Source organism: Ahaetulla prasina, chromosome 1 (genome assembly GCF_028640845.1).
Source record: "Ahaetulla prasina isolate Xishuangbanna chromosome 1, ASM2864084v1, whole genome shotgun sequence".
Classification (NCBI taxonomy): domain Eukaryota; kingdom Metazoa; phylum Chordata; class Lepidosauria; order Squamata; family Colubridae; genus Ahaetulla; species Ahaetulla prasina.
Genome location: NC_080539.1, coordinates 36,476,009 through 36,483,475, shown reverse-complemented (window position 1 = coordinate 36,483,475; position 7,467 = coordinate 36,476,009). Strand labels below are relative to the sequence as shown.

Genomic DNA, 7,467 nt, shown 5'->3' with positions numbered 1-7,467 from the left:
TCCAAGTCAATGCTGCTGCCTGGTAATATAGTTCCCAATTCAGCAGTCCAAATCCTTCGCGTAGCCTCGTATCCTGTAGCATTTTTATGCTTATTCCTGCTTTTTTCCCTTGCCATATACATTTCCTTATTATGTTATTTAAATGTTGAAAGTAAGAGTTTTCAATTTTTATTGGTACTGTCTGAAATAAAAATAGTAATCTCGGTAGGATATTCATCTTGATTGTTGCAGTCCTTCCCATAAGTGGCTATTGTAAATTTTTCCATTTCTCCAAATCTTTCTCAATTTGATCCTTTAGTTTATAATAGTTGTTCTCTTTTATCGTTAAACATTTTGACGTTAAGTATATTCCTAAGTATTTAACTTTTTTCACAACTTGTATATCTAATTTCTCTTTTATCTCTCTTTCTTATTTTTCTGTGATGTTTTTCACCAATATCTTTGTTTTTTCTTTCTTTATTTTTAGGCCAGACACCTTTCCATAGCTCTCTATTAGTTCTAATAATTTGGGGCCCGTTATTTGAGGTTCTTCCAAAATGAATACTAAATCATCAGCAAACAAGAGAAGATAATAATAAAAAAAATACAAGAATGTGCAGAAATGGATAGATTAACACTTGAAATTAAAGAGAAGGAAGATACGGAATATTTTGAAATCTGGGATTTGTTTTATCAATGGTTAACTAATAGAAACAGAAGTTAGAATATTTAAAATTATAAGAGAAGGATTAACTTTACTATGAGGGCTGATTACTATATGTTTATTATAATATGAATTAATATTGGTAATTAATAAGTATTAATATTATGTTGAGAAAACAGATTATTACTATTATGATGATATCATTGCTCAAATTGACTGTAACCAGACGGCACACTGTTTATATAGATATTGAAACTGTTACTCTTCCTTTATATAGCAAATATAAAATATTTTTTGGATCTCTCTCTCTCCCTCTTTCTCTCTCTCTCTCTCTCTCTTTCTTTCTCTCTCTCTCTCTCTCTCCCCCCCTCCCACCTTCCACGTAGTATAATGCCCCAGGTCCCTTTTACAGAAGTTGCACAATATCTGCAATGATTACTTAGAAATGATTTTGTGTAATGAGTGTGTGCGAAAAGGAAAATGAGGATATCTCAGGGACAAACTGACATGATTAGAATAAAATAAAAAAAAGGTAAAGAGTAAAATAATATTCACCATATTACAACCATATTACGATCCAGTTATGCAATTCACCTAGTCTTCGATCCATACTAAATGTGACATTTCAACATTTACCAGAAACATAATTGTCGGCTTTCAGATGAGCGAAGTATGTATTTACCTGTTGTAACAACAGACTTGGTTACCTCAATCATCAGAAAAAAATCAGTAGTTTTAGGAATTCCACACTCTTCCCATGGACTCTTTTATTCAAGTGAATGTGAACTGCTAGGGGAGATGGAAAAAAGCATTTTGAGGTGTACTAGACTATCCCACCCGCTTTGAACTTCATGCTGCAATGGATTTGATTTGAGAAAGGATCCTAAACATGAGGGATGAGGATAAAAGTGGAAAAGGGAAATCTAGCTGAAATACTAACTCAGTAATTCCTGTGTTACATGTACCCTGCCTATGTTGTACAAAATGATGCAGTTAAAAGACAAATAAAGAATGGATATGTGTAAATTATTAGTCCTAGATTTACATTGGTAATTCCTATTTGTATTTTAATGAAGTATGATTCATAGCTGACATTTTATAGGATGATTTGTGTCACAAATTAAATATAAATTATCCATTATAAATTTAGACACTGTAATAAAGGAGAAGCAGAAAGTGTGCAAATGAAACTTGGGGGGGGGGGGAGTAGGTGAAATTAAATAGGTTCAGGCTTATATGGATATTGGTTGTAAAAATTATATTTTCACCTGATATTTGTTTATCTTGGTAACTAAAATAAATTTTATAACATTTTTTTGTCTATTTAACAAAAAGAATGGTCCAGGAAAAGATCCTTTCTCTTATGCAGATTTCCTCTTGCTACATCTTCCTTTCTTTTATCAACACTTAGCCTATGCTGACATTGAGTCATTGGACAAAATCATTCTGATGCCAAGTAGAATCCCCAAGTATTTAATTTGAGAAAAATATAAACTTAAGTAATTCTTTTTTTTTTTGCTCCTTTCCAAGGTCTTAGCTAATAGCATAAATTTGATTTTATAATACTTCTACCCAAGCAACCATATCAGATGGAAAACCTCAGTGGCAAAGTAACCATTACAATAAGTAAACAGAAGGGAAATAATGAGACTCTCAGAAATTATAGCATAATATGTAGTTGAAAAGCAGGTAACACCTTTCACACTGAAATGTAGGCAAAGAAATGGCTATCGTCTTTCTCTCTCCCCCCTTTCTCTTTCTCTTTCTGTCTCTCCCTCTCCCTCCCTCCCTTCACCCCCCCTCTCCCTCCTTCTGCCTCTCATAGGGATATAATGCCCCAGGTTCTTGTTAAAGAACTTGCACAATGTCTGCAATGCTCATTTAGCTTTATTGCAAGGAATATTTGCCAAATTTTACTTCAATGCATTAATGTTTTCAAGTTTGATAGATAGAAATTTGATTCATGTAAAGAAAGAAAAAGCGATAGCAGGCGGTAATCTCAGGTCATTGGCCATATCTTGAAGACGTTCCAGGTGTTAGATGGAGATGGCATTATTTTCCATGCCAGCTGTACAAATGAGATAAAATAATAGATTGATCAAAGTGAGTTTAAGTTAATTTCAGTTTTTTGCAAAGCTTTGTTAATGGAAACAATATCAGGCAGATAATCTCAATTTAGTATCTCTATTAGAGGAGAGTTTTCTTACCGTCTGCAGCATCTCCATCCATATTGACAGTCCACTTGCCCAATGCATTTGAGGTAATGAGGACACCGATACTGAAAGCAGCGTCCTCCATTTTTAGCACAGCGGTGATGGGCATTCCCTATGAAAAGGCAAAGAGGAGACAGGTAAACAACGAGTGAAGATTCCTTAATATTTAAATACACTTTTCCTTCCAAGACACTACCTTCTTTTACAGAATTGCAGGATTCCTAGTACTATAGCAAGTTTTCTCTGACCACAGGAGTCCGTTTCTCCTGATTTCCCTGGAGCAGCTCAAATACATCAGCTATTAATTCAGGCATGAAACCTGGTTCAGAGATGAATTTGCTGGTAAACCTACATCTATTAAGGTAGGGCAAAAGAAACAATCTGGTTCATTAGAGGGGGAGCCCTTGCTGTGATATATTTCTCTCCAGTATTACATGGATCCTCGCTTGCTGGAAAATAATGCTGAGTTACAGTGGCTGGTTCTGCTGGGTGAAAATCTTGAGTGAGAAGGATTAACTTCCTTTAAACTTCAGGAGAAGTTTGGTTTTCCTTTGGCTTTCTCCCCCTTTTCTTAATGTTTCTATCACTGTTTTTTTCTGCTCTTGAAATGCTGTGCATTTATGATATTTTGCTGCAATTTCTTCTCTTTTCCCCACATTAAATCAAATATATTCACTAGATGATTAATGTATATATCTTTCATTTTTCCCCATTAAATTTTTTAAAAATAACTCAAGATGGTGAAGGAATCTAGTACTCCTTCCTCCTGATTTTCTCTCAACAGGGACACCAGGCAGAGCTTCAGTTTGAGAGAGAGAGAGAGACTGGTCCATATAGACCCAGCCGGGTTTCATCTAATCCTCTTTCATCCTCTGTGGTCAATAGTCCACAGAGTTCAACGCTATTTCTATAAAGTAAAACAAAAAGAAAATGTTGAAGATTATCCTGCTTTCAAGGATATTCTTACCTGGTTGAGACAGACCAAGGAAAAGAAATGCGAACAGCAGATAAAGGATCTTCATGCTGGGATTGGTCTGGACCAGATCTTAGTCCTGGGACAGACAAGCTCTCTATTTATAGAATTATAATGGTTGCATCATATCACCTCAGTGAACTATTGCAAATATTTTTAGGTGTTATTTTTACAGTTATTACATAAGGCAATGGTGCCTCTTCCTTGTGTTGAAACATTCCTATGAGTTTGATGCTGCAAAAGTCCTCAGAAAAGCTACAGACTTAGTTGAACAGCTAACCTGCTATGGTTGTAAAAGATTGGAGGTTCAGGATTTGCAATGTCCTAATAAAGTAAAGAAAATTCCTTATTGAATTGCTGCCAAAACTCTACCAATCCACGATGATCATGCTCAGCCATATTCACTAGTGGCTGCAGTTTTGGAAGAGCCCTTAGAACCAAATGGTAGAAATCTGGGTCTGACACATTTTTATGGGTGGATTTTGGGAAAACAGATGCTCTGCTTTTTGGTGGGTCTTTTTTGCACTCAGATGAAGCACAGGCTTCTTTGGCTTTCATTGTAGGTTTTCCCTCTCATGCAGGTGATTTCTATTTCCCTGAAGAAGGAGAATATGTCTAGTGTTGGAAATATTCCTGTAGCCTTAATCAAGAGTTATTAGAAGTTCTGTGGGACACAGAAGATTAACTGAAATTGAGAAGGAAAGCTTGGTTCTAAAAGCTGTGCATTCTGTGAGTGTTGGTTATATTGAATGTTTCCTAATGCTTCAACTATAGAGGATCTCATGGGGCCATACTTTTATTGCTTATCTCTAGATTTCAGTGGTGAGAACAATATGGCTTTATACTTAGGCAAGATGCACAAGTATAGAAGGGATGAAATGTGGCTCAATAGCAGTAGTTTTGAGAGGGATTTCAGATGCCTAGTGAATAGCCATTTACAGATGAGCCAGACGTGTGGTACAGGTACCAAAAAAATCCAAAAGCCCCAAGGCTGCATCAAGGGAGGGATTTTATCAATCTTACATGAAACGTTAATTGTTTTATATTGCTTTGCTAAGAAAAACCTTGGAATACTGTATCCAGCTTTGGATACCATGATAGAAACTTTAGGAAGGGTACAATAAAGATGATTAGGGGGCTGGAGGCTAAAACATAGGATGAATGGTAGCAGAAACTGGGTGTGTCCAATATAATAAAGAGAAGGACTAGGGGTGAGATGCTAGTAGCCTTCCAATATTCGAAAGATTGTTACAGAGAAAGGGAGGAGTTCAACCTAATATGCAAAAAACTGAGAGAAGGATGGATGGAAATATACCAGAAAGAGAAATTTTATGAGAGTGAGAACAATTAACCGGTGGAACAGCTTGGCTACAGACATTTTGGGTGCTCTATGACTGGAGGTTTTTAAGAATAGTTTGGAAAGCCATTTGTCTGAAATGGTATAGGGTCTCCTGCTTGAGCAGGCGATGGGAGTAGAATGTCCTTTTCAACTTGGTTATTGTGTAAGTTCTGTTGTTTTGGAAGTGTCCCATCCAGTTGCCCTGGATGCTGTAGAGATGATTTCAAAGGGAAGCACAAGCCATTTTCCCTTACCATGGGTGACATAGTAACTTAAAAACTGTTTTCACAAAACAAAGTATTCAAACTTGGTTACATAGCTATCCTGGTTTCACAAGCTAAATATGACTCTCTAACATTTTCCTGGGACACCTATAGTTTTGGGCTTCCAGCTAAAGGAAGATTGCAGCAAGAAGAGCAGTGAACAAACTTAAGAAATAAGTTAAAATAAAAAATATATATATTAATGTATTCTTCCCACTGACTCTTTGATTCTTTTTTTTTTTTTTTTTTGCAAAAGTTTTTTATTTTTCCATAATAATTCCCACAATTTGACCAGTGTACAATACAATCACTTATCCAACAATCAGTCCTATACTCAAATTATACTCAGTCAGGGCTGCTCGACTGCCACTCCCCCCTTTAATCCTTTCTTCCCTTCTCATCCTTCTTAAACTTCCCCCACCACCTTCTCCTCGCTTTCCTACTTCCCCTCCTCTTTCCCACTTCTCACTACCATCCTTTCTAACCCTCTATCTTCTCCTTCTTCTCCTCCTCCTATCCTTTCTTCTCCCTCCCTTCTTTCCTCCCTACCCACCTCCCTACCTACTTTCTTCCTTCTTTACTCCTCTTTCCTTACCACTGACTCTTTGATTCAACTGCAAGAATCAAAGAATTGCTATAGTAAAGGGAAAATATTTGTGGGTATTTCTGACTAGTTAGTCCATCTTCTCCCTATCAGGAGTACAATTGCTCTGAGAAAGGATCCTAATCACTGCAGTGGAAAGGCATACTGAAAGGGTCCTCCATGGAGTCAAGTATTGAGCCTTGTGGGTGGTGGGCAATGGATAGGAAGTGGATTAAGAATACATTCCCAGCAATGAGTGGAAAAGGTGGTTATCGGCTCACATCTCCTAAAGGTATTTCTGTGGACTACAGATAATTCCCTCCCCTTTGAATAGCCTTGCTACAGGACCTCATGAAAGGTGAACATACAAAATTGGAAATCAATTAACCACAGGTACACTAAATAGTAAAAGACCAAGTGAGACTGAAAATGGTAAAATTGGCAGCTCTGGAATGAAAGGAAATCAACATTTAATAATGTGGGTTTTTGCTCAAGTACCACAGAAAGTAGTTAATGAGGACACTCTGGAAGTCAGTTGCATCTGTAAAAGTGCCTTGAAACCTCAAAATGATGTTGAACTCCTGCCATTACCCAAGAAAAGTACCTTGTGTAATGAATGAGTCCAGCAACGGTAATGAGGAAACTTCAGATACAAACTGACTTGGTATTTGGTAATCGAGTTAAATAAGGTAAAGAGTAATAAAATAAATGCTTCCTCCTCCAAATCTCTCACAAAACTGTTTGATCCCTGATTATTCACACTGTAGTGCTGAGAATGTGAAGAGAACAACATAAAGTGTTTAAAACTTGGAAGAGAAAACTGCATTTATTTAACCATTTCCAAATGTGTTTCATGAAAAACTATGTGACAGTAAGATTACCCAAAACCTAAAAAAAAAGGTGTAAAATTATAGCACAATATGTGCTTGAAGAGCAGGAAACACCTTTCACACTGAAATGCAGGCAAAATCCCTCTCTCTTTCTATGCAGTGCTCATTTAGCTTTATTACAAGAAATATTGACCAAATTTTACTTCCATTCATAAATGTTGTGGAATTTGATAGATAGCAGTTTGATTTATAGAAAGAAAAATAGAGCAAAAGCAAGCGGTGATGTCAGATTGTTGACCAGATCTTAAAGATCGCCATGGTGGTAGATGGAGAGATGAGTGGAAAAGATGGTTATTGGCCCACATCTCCTAAGCCTTGAGAGTGGGATTTTATTTCTGTGGACTACAGATGATCCCCTCCCCTTTGAATAGCCTCATAACATGAAAAATTAGAAATCAACCACAGGTACACTAAATAGTAATTTACCAAGTGAGACTGAAAATGGTAAAATTCTGGAAGTCAGTTGCATCTCTAAAAGTGCCTTGAAACCTCTAAATGATGTTGAACTCCTGCCATTACCCAAGAAAAGTACCTTGTGTAATGAGTGGGTACCACAACAGTAA

At 36.6% G+C, this 7,467-nt stretch overlaps 1 long non-coding RNA gene across 1 annotated transcript; it reads right to left on the bottom strand.

Annotated features, from left to right (window-relative positions):
- Positions 1–2,515: 2,515 nt before the first annotated feature.
- LOC131188514 (uncharacterized) lies at positions 2,516–3,896 on the bottom strand. The gene is made up of 3 exons (XR_009152794.1): positions 3,824–3,896; positions 2,851–2,968; positions 2,516–2,711 (listed from the first exon to the last, which is right to left on the bottom strand). It is a non-coding gene; the product is annotated as an uncharacterized LOC131188514 (long non-coding RNA).
- Between the last annotated feature and the right edge of the window lie 3,571 nt (positions 3,897–7,467).